The sequence below is a fragment of the Cherax quadricarinatus genome, chromosome 28, assembly GCF_038502225.1.
Source record: "Cherax quadricarinatus isolate ZL_2023a chromosome 28, ASM3850222v1, whole genome shotgun sequence".
Taxonomy (NCBI): Eukaryota; Metazoa; Arthropoda; class Malacostraca; order Decapoda; family Parastacidae; genus Cherax; species Cherax quadricarinatus.
The window spans coordinates 20,190,798-20,206,787 of NC_091319.1; positions in this window are offsets into that span (position 1 = coordinate 20,190,798).

The following is a 15,990-nucleotide window of genomic DNA, read 5'->3' on the forward strand; positions in this document are numbered from 1 at the left end:
ACCAAGGTTTGACTGTACACTACTTTATAAGGTAAATGAGCACCCTGGAGTCAGGTTGTCAGAAAGATAGGTCACATATGAGGCCATGAAAGTGCAATGGTGAGAGTAAAGGGTGGAGCTAAAGTGATGGGTTTGTTATATGAGTGGTAGACAATATGGGCAATAGACCCAGCCAGTGTATACATATAGGTGAGGTGAATCACTGCTGGTTCCAAAATTCTTGTGTCTAGCCTTGTCACTCTTGTTATATAACCATTGTGTTCCCCAGTACATGATGTGAGAATGAAGGTTGTGATGGTTTACACATGCTTTGTACCTTTTATTCCTCCTACAGGCATATTTATGTTCCTGAAGGCATATCTGGATGTCTCAAATGGTATCCCTGATGTAGAATATACTGTATCCATTACACAGTGTACTGTATACTCCTGCTGTGTAAGTAGTTCTGAGTTTATGTCTTCTGGTGATCTCTGAAAGTTTTCATGGTAAGGCCTGCTACATCCATGTTGGTTTTTCGAAGAATCGGGTCAATGGTGGTAGTCAGCCTAGTGGGAAGGACTAGTCATCTATTGATGTTGGTATCTTCTTTGGGTGTGTTGTATATTAAGAAGTGAACATACATTGTATGATGAGAACTTTTAAGTTGGCAAATAGTACTGCTTCAATGTTTTCCTGTTTGTCTAAAATATTTATCACTTCAAGTTCAGAAGAAACCTACTATAATTCTCTGCCTGATTTTAAAGTCATGGTGGGAGTTGTAGTATAGTAGGTCATCCTTATAAATGAGCTTTTTGCATAATTAGGACTCTTTCTGAATGTCCTACTTATCCTTGATAAGTAGGACATTCCAATATTTTAGTCACCTCTTATAACATGCATGGCTAACAGGGGAAACGATTTGTCTCCAATTGCCCCTGGAGATGAAAGAATATAAATAAGAACAAGAGCTACTAAGAAAATAGAAGAAAACTTGGATGGGTGTGTATACATAGGTCACACTACATGTGCATGTACACATAAGTGTACCTGGAGTATACCTAGAGGGGAATTTCGAGAGTCAACACCCCCACGGCCCGATCTGTGACTAGGCCTCATGGTGAATCAGGACCTTATCAACCAGGCTGTTACTGCTGCCAGCACATAAACCAATGTATGAGCCACAGCCCAGCTGGTCAGGTACTGACTTTAGGTGCCTGTCCAGTGCTTTCTTGAAGACAGCCAGGGGTCTACTGGTAATCCTTGTGTATGCTTGGAGGCAGTTGAACAGTCTTGGGCCCCAGACACTTAATGTGTTTTCTTGTAGCATACTCGAGGCACCCCTGCTTTTCATTGGAGGGATGTGGCATCTCCTGTACTTAGCTCGAGTGGTGACGTGTACTTAGCTCTGTGAAGACCTGTTTGCGCGCTCTCTACGAATTGAACCAAGATGCCCCCCATCGAACAACTTTACCAACAGCTTAAAGAAGAATTGAGGATGGCGAAGATGGAGATTCGGCGACTGACCGAGGAAAACAAGAAGATTCGTAGTAGTCCTCCTGTTTCGAGTCCTCAGGTCAAGAAAGGAAACTGGTCAGTGGCTGGGCAGCAGGGAACGAAGTTGATGATCAAGAAGACTAATGGAAAGGTAGAAACGATGAAGAAGAAAGAGACTGCCGTGGAAACTGTTGTGGAAACATCTAATACATTCTCAGTGCTACCCGACGAATGTGAGTCGACTACTGGGAACGTCACGACGAACGACACCAAGGAAGGTAAGAATATTGTTGTTGTTGGGGATAGTCAAGTTAGGTATATGGATAGGGCGTTCTGCTTGAAGGACAGGAGTAGGAGACAGAGAGTTTGCTTTCCTGGGGCTGGGATGGAGGATATTGTTAGCCATCTGGATGGCATCATGAGAGGTAATGGGAGCAATCCTATTATCTGTCTCAGTGCTGGAGGCAACGATGTTGGCAGACGTAGGAGTGAAGACCTGATTAGCAGGTATAGGTCAGCAATAGAAATAATTAGGAGGAAGGGTGGGAACCCTGTCATATGTGGTATTTTGCCAAGGAGAGGAGTTGGAAATGAATGGTTGTCCAGGGCAATTGGTGTCAATTGCTGGCTGGACAAATACTGTAAGGAAAATGCGGTAACATTCATTGACAACTGGGACCTCTTCTATGGAAGAAATGACATGTATGCCAGGGATGGGGTTCACTTATCTAGGTCTGGGGTGGGAGCACTGGCAACTACAGTGGAGGGAGCTGTTAGGACTTTAAACTAGGAATAGGTAGTGGTATGGGTTCTGGCAGGAAAACAGTGAAGTCCCAGTGTAGTAATATTATGAGTTCTAGGGGAACTAGTAAAAAGTAGAACGAGGTAGATATTGAAAAGCCAGTGACATTGGGTGATAAGGACAGTAATAGGTTTAGTAGAAAAACAGAAATGAGCAGGAAGGGTAAAGAGAAAGGAGAGTCTTTCAATGTTTATTATGCTAATAGCTGTAGTGCTAGGAATAAGATGGACGAGTTGAGATTAGTTGCTAGTGCAGGTAACATTGATGTATTTGCCTTAACCGAGACGTGGTTTAATTCAAAAAGTCGGGACATGCCTGCGGAATGTCACATTCAGGGTTTTAAATTGTTCCAAGTAGATAGAAGTGTCGGGAAGGGGGGTGGGGTGGCACTGTATGTCCGAGATCGCTTGAACTGTTGCATAAAAATGGGTATTAAGTATGAAGTAACGCATACAGAGTCTGTTTGGATAGAATTTTCAGAGGGGCATGAAAAATTAATTTTAGGTGTGATATACTGTCCCCTAAACTTAGATAGAGACCAGGGGAGACTACTATGGGAGGAAATTGTTAGGGCCACGAGGCACGATAATGTAGTAATTCTAGGAGACTTTAACTTTAGTCATATTGATTGGAATTTCTTGACTGGGAATTTAGAATCATACGACTTCTTAGAAGTAGTTCAGGATTGTTTTTTGAAGCAGTTTGTAAAAGAACCTACAACGGGTAATAATCTGCTTGATTTAGTTCTGGCAAACAATGAATCCCTTGTTAATAATTTAGAAGTTTCAGAGGAACTGGGTGCTAGCGACCACAAATCAATTACATTTAGCATTGAATGGAAGTATGATAGTAGGGATAACTCAGTAACAGTCCCAGATTTTCGCTTAGCAGATTACGATGGGCTTAGAGAACACTTATCATCTGTTGACTGGGGTAATGAAGAGAGCTATCAATATGACAGTTTTCTGAACACTATACATGAGGCTCAAAGAATGTTTATCCCGTATAAAGAAATTAGATCAAATAGAAATGACCCAAAATGGATGAATAATAGGCTGAAATATCTACTAGGGCATAAGAAAGGAATTTATAGGCGTATCAAAAGAGGTGAGGGTCATCTTATGAATCAGTATATTGACATTAAGAGGGACATTAAAAAGGGGATAAGAAAAGCTAAAAGGGACTATGAAATTAAAGTTGCTAGGGATTCTAAAACTAACCCAAAAAGTTTTTTCCAGGTCTATAGAAAAAAAGTCAGAGATAAGATAGGCTCCATTAAAAATAACTATGGGCATCTTACTGACAGAAAGAATGAAATGTGCTCGATTTTAAATAATAATTTTCTCTCGGTTTTTACACAGGAAGACACTAACAATATTCCAGTAATTAACTTTTATAGTGGGCCAGAAGAAGATAAATTATGCAACATCACAGTCACTAGTGAAATGGTTGTGAAGCAGATAGACCGACTGAAGCAAAATAAGTCACCGGGTCCTGATGAGGTTTTTTCAAGGGTTCTTAAGGAATGCAAAATGGAACTCTGTGAACCATTAACTAATATTTTTAATTTATCTCTTCAAACAGGTGTAGTGTCTGATATGTGGAAGATGGCTAATGTAATTCCTATTTTTAAAACAGGGGACAAGTCGTTACCGTCAAATTACCGTCCAATAAGCCTGACCTCAACTGTAGGCAAATTACTAGAGTCAATTATAGCAGAGATTATAAGAAGCCATCTCGATAAGCATAGCTTGATTAATGATACTCAGCATGGATTCACAAGAGGCCAGTCTTGTCTAACTAATTTATTAACTTTCTTCAGTAAAGCTTTTGAGGCTGTAGACCACGATAAACAATTTGATATTATTAACTTAGATTTTAATAAGGCTTTTGATAGAGTTCCGCACCAAAGACTGTTAAAGAAAGTGGCAGCTCATGGCATTGGGGGAAAAGTGCTCTCGTGGATCGAGTCATGGCTCACAGACAGGAAGCAGAGAGTGTCCATAAATGGGGTTAAATCCAAGTGGGGATCAGTAACAAGTGGCGTTCCACAGGGATCAGTCTTGGGCCCGTTGTTGTTTATAATATATATCAATGATCTTGATGAAGGAATTACTAGTGATATGAGCAAATTCGCCGATGACACGAAGATAGGTAGGATAATTGATTCAAACGTAGATGTTAGGGAACTTCAGGAGGATTTAAACAAACTATATTCTTGGTCAGAAAAGTGGCAGATGCAGTTCAATGTAGATAAATGCAAGGTTCTGAAGCTCGGTAGTGTCCATAACCCTAGCACTTATAAGTTAAATGATGTAGAACTTAGCCATACAGATTGCGAAAAGGACTTGGGGGTTATGGTGAGCAGCAACCTTAAACCAAGACAGCAATGCATAAGCATACGTAATAAGGCAAATAGATTACTGGGATTTATATCAAGAAGTGTAAGCAACAGAAGTCCAGAGGTCATACTGCAGCTTTATACATCATTAGTAAGGCCTCACCTAGATTATGCAGCTCAATTCTGGTCTCCATATTACAGAATGGACATAAATTCGTTAGAAAACATTCAGCGTAGGATGACTAAATTAATACATAGCATTAGAAATCTTCCTTATGAAGAAAGATTGAAGACTCTTAAATTACATTCACTTGTTAGACGAAGAATGAGGGGAGACATGATCGAGGTGTATAAGTGGAAGATAGGTATTAATAAAGGGGATATTAATAAGGTCTTGAGGATATCTCTCCAAGAGAGAACCAGCAGTAATGGATTTAAATTAGATAAGTTTAGATTTAGAAAGGACATAGGAAAGTATTGGTTTGGAAATAGGGTAGTTGATGAGTGGAACAGTCTACCTAGTTGGGTGATTGAAGCTAGGACTTTGGGTAGTTTCAAATTTAGGTTGGATAATTACATGAGTGGGAGGGGTTGGATTTGAGTGGGACTTGCACATCAGAGCTTATTTCTTGGGGAGTATAGAAAGTTGGGTTGGGCAAATGTTTTGTTAGTGGGATGAATTGTAAAGGACCTGCCTAGTATGGGCCAACAGGCCTGCTGCAGTGTTCCTCCTTTCTTATGTTCTTATGTCTTTTGCTTTCATAGAGAGTGATTTTCATGTGCAGATTTGGGACTAGTTCCTCTTAGATTTTCCAAGTGTATATTGTTATGTATCTTTCTCACCTCCATTCCAGGGAGTACAAATCAAGAGACTTCAACCATTCTCAGTAATTTAGGTGCTATATTGTACTTATATGGGCTGTGAAAGTTTCCTGTATATTTTCCAGGTCTGCAATTTCACTTGCCTTTTCAAGGGGCCATTAGTGTACAGTAATATTCCAGCCTAGAGAGATTAGATTTTGCCACCGAAGTGGCTAGTTTATTGTGCACCCCATATCCATCCTGTGGACGGTAGCGCGAGAGCATATGGATTCACAAAAGGCCTAGGAACTAGGCCCCAAAGGGTTAACAGGAATACATATGGATTTATATCTACATATCTATAGTTCACTTATCTGTTACAAGTAAATTTAGGAAATTTGCTTAGTATATCTGGTATCTTATTTTCATTAATAAGATATCTTGACATGTCTCATAAGTTATTATACTATCTCTGTATTCTTCAATAAGTGGGCAATTAAGCACATAGTGTTCAAGACAGTGACCATATGCCTGATCACATAATTTACATTAGTTTGATCATCATCTGTGTGTCTCCCAAACTGCCAGAAGTACTTGTAACCAAGCCTAAGCCTGGCCACTACAACATCAGTCAGTCTGTTCACATTGCAAGTTGCTCCATAAACATACTTATCTACGTTCATGTTTTCATAGTGAGTTATAGATCTACTCAGGCTTCTAACTGCATTCCTATAACAATCATTTTCATTATTTACTTCTCTCCTAATATTATTCCTAATGCTAGACACAGTTATACCAAAGTTATATTCTACATTCTCCTTCTGGGTACTCTTCTTGGCTAACATATCAACTTTATCATGAAGGAGTAATCCAATGTGTGATGGGATCCATAGCAATTGTACATTAATTCCTTTGTCCCTAATTTTTGAGTATCTATACCTGGCTTCTCCAATGAGCATGTTGTTGGAGTCATTATATGAGTCAAGAGCCTTCAATGATGACATAGAATCAGTAATGATGATAGAGTCAAGCTCAGTGTCATAGGTTAGCTTTAGCGCCATTAGGATTGCAAACAATTCAGTTTGCAGTGTAGACACCCAGTTGTTAATTCTTATGCCTAACTCAACAAATTTATTATCGTTCTTAACTAGGGAGGTGGCAACAAGAGCAGATGCAGCCCTGCCAGAAGACTCCTGTTTAGATCCATCAGTGTATATAACTTGTGATAACTTATTACTACCAGCTAGGTGAGAAATTTCTTCTTGAGCAGTTGCTCTAACAAGAGATTTAACCCTTTGACTGTTTTCGACGTATAAATACGTCTTACGAGCCAATGTTTCTGACGTATATATACTCAATAATTCTAGCGGCTTCAAATCAAGTAGGAGAAAGCTGGTAGGCCCACATGTGAGAGAATGGGTCTGTGTGGTCAGTGTGCACCACATAAAAAAAATCCTGCAGCACACATTGCGTAATGAGAAAAAAAAAACTCTGATCGTTTTTTTGGAATAAAACGCCGACTTTGAGGTGTATTTTCGTATAGTATTTATCGTTGTATTCGCGTTTTCATGGTCTTAGGTGATAAAATGGAAAACATATTACAGAAATAGAGATGATTTTCATTACTTTGACGATGAAAACGACCTTGAGACTGAGCTCAAAGTAGCGGAAATGTTCGATTTTTACCAATGTTCAGGAGTAAATAAATCACACCACACTTCCAATACACGTCAACTGGGGAGTCTAATATTCTTTCACTAGTGCACTGATATTATTTATACCATTTTTACAATAATGCAGTAGTCTGCATAACAGTAAATTTTGTATTTTTTTGTATGAATAAAAAATCAAAATAGAAAGCAATAATAATATAAGAGGGGCCTAGAGATGTGACTAATGAACAGAGCATATGTTATTTTAGTGCCACGAATGTCTACCTTGTTTATTCTGGACCCTATTTTGAAATTGGCATCTTTTTTATTTTGCGTGAAATTGGCCAAATTGCCAATTTCTGACCACCATATTGGGTACTCCAAATTAGTAAATGGGAGGTTTCTTGTACTCAGCTGATAGATAAAATGGAGTTCTAAAGAAATAGCTATGAGTTTGGTCAACTGGAATAATGGAATTGGCTGAAAATTGGGCTCAAAGTCGGCGAAATCGCCGATACGCATATGTCGCCGAGACCGCTAACTTCGCGGGAGCATAATTCCACGAGTTTTCAACCAAATTTCGAACTTTTGGTGTCATTACCATCGGGAAAAGATTCTCTATCATTTCATAAGAAAAAATAATTTTTTTTTTTTCAAAAATTGAGCGACATAGAATGACAGTTTCAGAGAGGGGCCTGAAACAGTCAAAGGGTTAAGGAAGGGATTACTAGCAATGAGCTTCTTGGGAGGGACTTGCAGGTATGTGATATTAAATGAACATATCTTCCACGGAGGGGTGAAATGCTCTTGTTGCCTACAGTGATACAGTTCATGCAGGTTATAAAACTTGATGTAATTGCACGTTTTCACAATCCATTTAGATCTGTGTGTATTTACCTCTAGACACTTGGTAAGATTCATTGTGACAGTGTCTGGTACGTTTCTCAACATTCTAATACTGAGTACAGTGTTAATCTCAATAATCCTATCACTGGTACTAGAAATACCAAGCTCCTTCCTCATGTTAAGAACTTTTGTAGATCTGGGACAGCCAAGAATAATCCTGAGAGCTTCATTTTGCATTAACTCCAAGGGTCGGAGAGAACTTTCTCTAGCCAATATCAACATGGGAGCAGCATAATCAATTAAGGACCTAACATAGGCTATGTACATCATTCTTACAATTCTCACATTAGCACCATAGTTGGGGTTGTAGCCAGCAACACCTTTGAGAGCATTTAGCCTAGCTTTGCATTTCTTGTTTAGTTGTGGTATAGTGGATTTGTTAAAGGGTACATCTACACCAAGATATCTGTAAGTTTTAACGTAGCTAATGATTTCACCCTGCAAATAGATGTGTGGGGGATGTCGTTTGCTTGTTAATATCTTTGTTTTAGAGGAAGATATTATGAGGCCTAGTCGATTACAAATTGCTTGAACTTCATTAAGAATGGTACTCATCTTCTTATGCCCTGTTGTATGGATCATGATATCATCAGCATAGCTTATAGCTATATGTTTAGGTGAGGCAGGTAGAGCATTTAGGAGAGCATTAATCAGAATATTAAATAGCATGGGACTAAGAACTCCTCCCTGCGGTGTACCTAAAGACATTTCTTTAGAATCACTTCTGAAGCCTTGGTAAAGGACAGAGGATACTCTATTTGACAGGTATCCTATTATCCAGCAGAGTAAGCTACCACCAATATTCATTTTGGCTAGTTCATGTAGTATAACAGTTCTGTTCGCAATATCAAATGCAGATTTTAGATCAAGGAAAGTGGTAAAACTAGTAGAGGTGTGTGCAGTGAGAAAGGTGGAAATACAGTTCTGCACACTTTTACCTTTCATGAACCCATAGAGGTAGGGGGAAAGTTGGTGTCTGATTCTGTAGTACAGTCTGTTAAGTATCATTCTTTCAAAAGTTTTACAAAGACAACTAGTTAAGGAGATCGGCCTAAATGTATCAGGCTGTTGGGGCTTAGGGATGGGCACAATGAGACTTTTGGTCCAGGAAGTAGGAAGAACGCCCTCAATGTAACTGAGATTATACAGTGCCAACAAAGGGTTATCAGGCACGTGCCTTAGAGTTCTGAGAATATCATAGGTTATACCATCCTCTCCAGGAGCAGTTGATCGACCTTTAGTTAATACATTATCTAATTCATACTTGGTAAAGAGGCAATCACTCTCATCAATTTTTGGCTCATAAAATTAATCAGTTTCAACATTTCTTCAGATGAGATGGAAGGTTTTCATGCCTGGATGTTTTGGACCAGTCATTTATGAGGTCATTTGCTTTTTCAAGAGGAAAGGGATGAGCAACATTGCCAGTCTTTTTCCTGGTTATTTTATTTATACCTTTCCAAGCCAAACTTAACCCTTTGACTGTCGCAACCCCCAATCCTGAGGTGTCTCCTGGTGTCGCAAAATTTAAAAAAAAAAAAAAAAAATTTCTTATGAAATGATAGAGAATCTTTTCCCGATTGTAATGACACCAAAAAAAACGAAATTTGATGGAAAACTGACGGAATTATGCTCTCGCGAAGTTAGCGACCTCGGCGCTGTTTACAAATCGGCGATTTCGCCCACTTTGAGCCCTATTTTCGGCTAATTCCATTGTTCCAGTCGCCCAAACTCATAGCTATTTCTTTAGAACTTCATTTTTTCTATCGATTGAGTACAAGAAAATGCCCATTTACTGATTTCAACTACCTAATAATGTGGTCAGAAATTTGCAATTTGGCCAATTTCACGAAAACTAAAAAATATGACAATTTCAAAATAAGGTCCAGAATGAACAATGCAGACATTCCAGGCTCTAAAATAACATTTTCTTTGCTCATCAGTCATGTCTCCAGGCCCCTCTGATATTACTCTTGCTTTCTATTTTGAATTTTTATTCAAACAAAAAATATTAGACTTACTATTATGCAGACTACTGCAATGCTGTAATAACTGTATAAATAACATCAACCCATTCATGACTGCATATTAGAATGGCTAGTTGGACATTTATTGGAAAATGGCATCATTTGTTTACTTTTGAACATTGGCAAAAATCAAACATTTCCCCTACTTTGAGCTCCATTTCTAGGTTCTTTTTATAGTAAAATCAATCAAAAACACCACTATTTCTGTAATATGTTTTCCATTCTATCAAATGAGACCAAGAAAACGAGAATACAACCATAAATACTATACGAAAATAGACCACAAAGTCGGCATTTTAATTAAAAAAAACGGTCGGAGTTTTTTTTTTCTCATTATGCACTGCGTGCGCCAGGATTTTTTTTATATGGTGCACACTGACCACACAGACCCATTCTCTCACATGTGGGCCTACCAGCTTTCTCCTGCTTGATTTGAAGCCGCTAGAATTTATGAGTATGTATATATACGTCAAACACGGCACCTCGTAAAACGTATATATACGGCCGCGACAGTCAAAGGGTTAAAGGGGTGGACCTATTTAATCCACTAACAAACTGTTCCCATTCCTGTTGCCTAAGTTCTTGCTTTCTATTCCTTGCATTTGTTAGTGCAGCTTGGAACGTTCTGAGCAGGTCTGGGGTTCTACATTCACGGTATGCTTTACCAATCCTCCTAGCTGCATGTGTTAGATTGCGTAGCTCTGGATCATTATAGTATTTACATTGGTTTTTATTGTTATTTATAGTGGAGGGTCTTTGTTTCCTATTCCTGCCCACTTGATCTGTGAAAACACTCTCAATAGTGGTAATTAAATCATCATTAAATTTTTGTGTGCCAATGGGCTCGTAATTCTTATACCATTGATCCAAGTGGTTAATAAAGTTGTCTCTGTGTTCTGGTTTGAGAATAAGTTTCCTCCTGTATTTAGCTCCTTGATTGCTGGAGATGTGATCAAGATTGACAGTTGTTAGTCTTGGGAAGTGATCAGATAGAAGATCATCAACTATGACAGAGTCATGCATCGTATATGATGTATTAAATCCAAGACACAGATCTAGTATGCCACCATATATGTGAGTAGGCTCAGTAGTGCCCACAATTCGAACATTATCATGCTCATTTAGCAATTTCACTAGTTTAGTTCCATTGGTGTTTGTCATAGACCCACCAATATTCTTATGTCTGGCATTAAAATCTCCAAGAATGATGGTAGGTTCACTATTGATGCGATCTGGTAAAGCATCAGGTCGAAGCTGGTTCGCTGGGGCATAGAGATTAAAAATGTTTATAGAAAAATCACCTGCATATACAGTGGACCCCCGCATAACGATCACCTCCCAATGTGACCAATTATGTAAGTGTATTTATGTAAGTGCATTTGTACGTGTATGTTTGGGGGTCTGAAATGGACTAATCTACTTCTCAATATTCCTTATGGGAACAAATTCGGTCAGTACTGGCACCTGAACATACTTCTGGAATGAAAAAATATCGTTAACTGGGGGTCCACTGTACTTTGACACCATGATACTGCATGTTAACTCGACTCTGCAAGGAAAGGAGTGAATGTGGCAAGTTCTTTCTGACATACATCACACAACAGTTGGTTGACCTTAGGTTATAAGCTGCATATCCAGGCAAGTTTGGTGGAGGTGCTCCATCTTTCAATCTACATTCCTGCAAACAGATGACATCAATATTCTTGGTTGCACAAATATGATGTAAGTCAGGCAACCGCTTCCTGATGGAAGCAATGTTCCATGAAAAGATTTGTAATGTATCCATTGTAGTGAGTTATTACAATCTCTTGCTTATAAGATGGTAAAACTATTATGCTTTGACTACAGTGTGCAGACACCTAAGAGCAAATAGCATAGTTTGTACGTCTTTATCTTCAGGACCTTTATTTTTAAGCATTTTTTGGCATCTTGACAGCCAGTTAAAAGGCAAGTTTTGAAGGCAAGAGTCATGGGCTTCTTTCTCACAAATTGCTGGAAACTGAACGGGGATTGCTGCACTTTTGACATCATCACCATGCTCAAGAGCATCATCCTGATTACATATATTTATCAAACTTGTCAGGATCTGTTCAAGATGCTCAATTTTTTTCTGGAAATTTGTTATAATATGAGGAAGGTCAGGCGAATCCAATGCCTCTCCGGAGGATGGCACTTCTGAGTTAGCGCTTTCTTTAACACCTATCACCTTAACGTGTACCATGGTTACATTAGTGTTCTCTGATGGTGCCTGTGGCAAGTCTGTTTCATCATTCATTGCAAGTAGGTCCTGTGCATCTGACTCATTTCCAATTTCCAGGGGGGTTACCTGTGTGGTGTCCGTCTGACTGTTGTAGTTGTGTGTATTGGGAAGAATGACAAGCTCATCCTCATATTCAGGTGTAGCCATAGGTATCAGTAGTGGCAGACCAGTAGTTCCACATGTGCTAGCAGGGATGGCTAGCTCCTCCACAGCTGGTGTGTGTGATGGCATTCTGGTATCACCAGAATCCTTTGCAGTGAGGTGGGGTTCTTGCACACTTTGCAGAGGTTCAGTCTCAGATCTGGCTGTGGTAGACTGGATGGCCTCATCCTCAGTTACCATTAAAGGACTGTTATCAGGTTTACATCGAAGGTTGTTTGGGTTCTGACTGCAGTCCTTGTGGGAAACTGTAACCCCAACTTCTTTACAGTTAATACACTTAAAATTTTGGCTGTCAAGGCCTACTGTGCATTCTCTAGTGGAATGTTTCCCAGCACACTTACCACACCAAGAATGTAGTATTCCACAGTCTCCTGCAACATGGCCATAGTGCTGGCATTTGTAACACCTACGTTTAGGGGGCAGGTACACTTCGATGTTTAGGAAACGTAAGCCATGCACCCAGATATTTCGGGGGAGGGGCACAGGACCTACCCAACTGGCAATAATTTGGGATTTTCCTTTAAGTCTTTTAGGCTTGATGATATTCTCACTGAGAGTCAGATGGGATGGGTCCATGTAGAGAGGGTATCCAAAGATTATGATACTGACCCATTTTTTAAAGTGGTGAGTGTCTGATGGAGGTCGGAGCAGCTTAATACCCCCATAAGGTGTACTAAGTAGATCATTGATCAGTTCTTCATTATGTTCCACAAACACAAAGTTGTGTGTGTTTTTCCTAAATTGGATCCTTGAGTTAGGATGCTTCTGTACAGCTTTCATTAGCCATGCACACTTAGCAGGCAGCAGGGTGTTGTCAGGGAAGGCATCCCTAGTTTTGAAGGTTCTCATTATCCATCCTATCATTTTTCCAAGCAGATGTGGTAGGTACATTGTAGTGATCTTCAGAGGTGAGAAATTATTGGTAAGGTGCTTTTATCTACACCTTTCAACACGCAAGGATTCTTGGAGTGGTAAATAACCACGAGCCTTCACTGAAATGACCTAATGCATTACCGCAAAGGAGCAAGGTGAAGCGATCCTTTGCTGCCTTAAAGCCTGGTGCACTTTTCTCTTGCTGACTGATATAAGTTCTTGTTAGCATTTTCTTCCAAAAAACACTTGTCTTGTCAGCATTAAACACTTGATGTGGCTCGTACCCACCCTCAGAAATAATTTCCTGCAATTCAGCAGGGAAATTACTTACTGCTGTATGATCAGCTGAAGCACTTTCACCAGAAAGAAAAAAGGCCTGAAAAAGAGTGCTAAACACACACACTTTTTCAGGCCTTCCTTATCACACTGCTTTAAAAAACTGTAAGGCATTTTCCCTAATTAAGATGAAATTAAGTGGTGCACCTTTATTTGTTTTTTGTTCAATCCACTCAAGCAATAAGTTTTCCATTTTATTTAATGTTGTGATCTATGTGTAATTTTTTTCATGAGATGACATCCTTGATTACTTATTACACAAGCTCGTATATTTACCTCATTCTTTTTAATTGTACGAACTGATGCTTTATATGGCAGAGTGACTGGTGTATAAAGTTTACTAGAAGAGTAGTATTTACCTTTCCGTTGTATATACTGCAACCACTGACAACTCAACAACTTCATTGTATTTTCACAAAAACTGTACACTTTTTCATGCGTTTCCACAAAAAAATGTCTAGTTTTTTCCAACTTAACCACACTGAATACTATGGTGTCATTTTTATTAGCTATGGTAGAACGACTGGTGTATAAAGTTTACTAGAAGAGTATTTGACTTTCTGTTGTAGATATTGCAACCATTGACAACTCTACAACTATCATGTTTCCACAAAATTGTACACTTTTCACATTTACACAAAACTACACTTTTTTCATATTTCCACAAATTGTACTGAATGGTATCACTATGCCTTTGCACTATGGTAGACTAACATTTATAGGAAGTTCTCTAAAAATTAACTGACTTGCATGGTAGTATCCTGGCGACTGTTTACAACTTGGGTTTTCAGCTAGGCCTATCGCTTCCCTCTTATTTAACCACGCAGCATTTATTACGGTGTACCTCTGTGATATTCAGTAGACCGTCGTTTAACACGGTTTTGTCTGGCATGTTTTGGTTATAGCACGATTGAAGAATTGCGGCATATTTTTGTTTAACACTTCATAAAATTAATTTAACACGGTTGCGGGAGGGAAAAAATTTTTGAGTGTGTGGTCGCCCACAGAGTGGGATGGGCTACAGCCATCCCCCGCCAGCATTAGCCACCCCCACCACCCTTCCAGCCTTCAGTTCAGTTCATACATGTGTTGAACGAACCTGTGCCAGTAGCTCGTTGTGTTTGTTTAGATACGTATTAATTGCCATATCTTAAATCTGCCAAGCAATCATGGCACCCAGTAGACATAATGTACAAGTGTTGTTGAAAACTGCAAGAAAAGGTTTAAGCATTTAAGTCTTAGAATTAATGAATAGAGATATTAGACAAGAGATAGCTTATAGCCGGAATTTTGTACACAAAAAGAATGAGGTAAATATGACTGTGTGATAACTGACTGACTTGACTGAATGGCTTAAAGTTAAACTTTTTCACTGAAGAGGACCCTGAAACAGTGTCTAGAGCAGCTGATGCCTTACTGTCAATTGTATAATGTACTGCAGGGTAAAACAGAACAGAAATCCCTTACAGAATTTATGCACACTCCAGTACATCCATTGACTTCAGTTCCAGTACCTCTACCATCTACCTCAGCCAAGTACGGCCACAGCATAACTCTCCACTTTCTTCACAATCATCCACAAACACCAGCACCCACAATTTAAGGTAAGAAATACAGTGAAACCCCGGGTTTCGGCCGCCTTGAGAATCGGCCACTTCGGGTTTCAACCGCTTTTTTCAGCCAAATTTTGTCCCATGTTTCGGCTGTTGCCCCCAGTTTTGGCCGGCGTACCAGACCTGTCCGCCTGCGCAGGCGTCATGAGCCAGTCCAGCTTTGTTTATCCTTGAATGAACATTACCCTGTGAGCTCATCCAAACATTTCACAAATTTATTGTGGTTAGTGCTTGTTTATTGATTGTGACTATGAAATACGTAATTTAAGAAAGACATTGTAGCAAATTACCAAAGTGGAGGAAGAGAGAGGGGAGAATGTGTCTTCTTCAGTGATTCTACAATATGTACGATACTAAAGCAGCATGAGCTGATAAAGGCTATAGCGCCAGCCAGAGATAAAGTGTAGCATTCACAGTGTAGCAAGTAAATTAAGCGATTAATTGATAGAAAAAGGACGGCATGAAACTGACTCCTCCAATGTTGTTGGAGTTATATAGGGCGAGTGACAAGACCGTCGTCTTTGCTGTCACCATCACCACCACTATGTAAGGCTTATCTTTCAGTGGCCCTTATACACCCAATAACAAACAACACAGCAACACTCGTCAGTTAGGGACAGAGACATATGACATTTTATTGATTCTATACACCCAATAACAAACAACACACCAACACTCATTGGTTAGGGAGAGAGACATATGACATTTTATTCATTCTAGAGTATATATCATGTTTCTATGTTA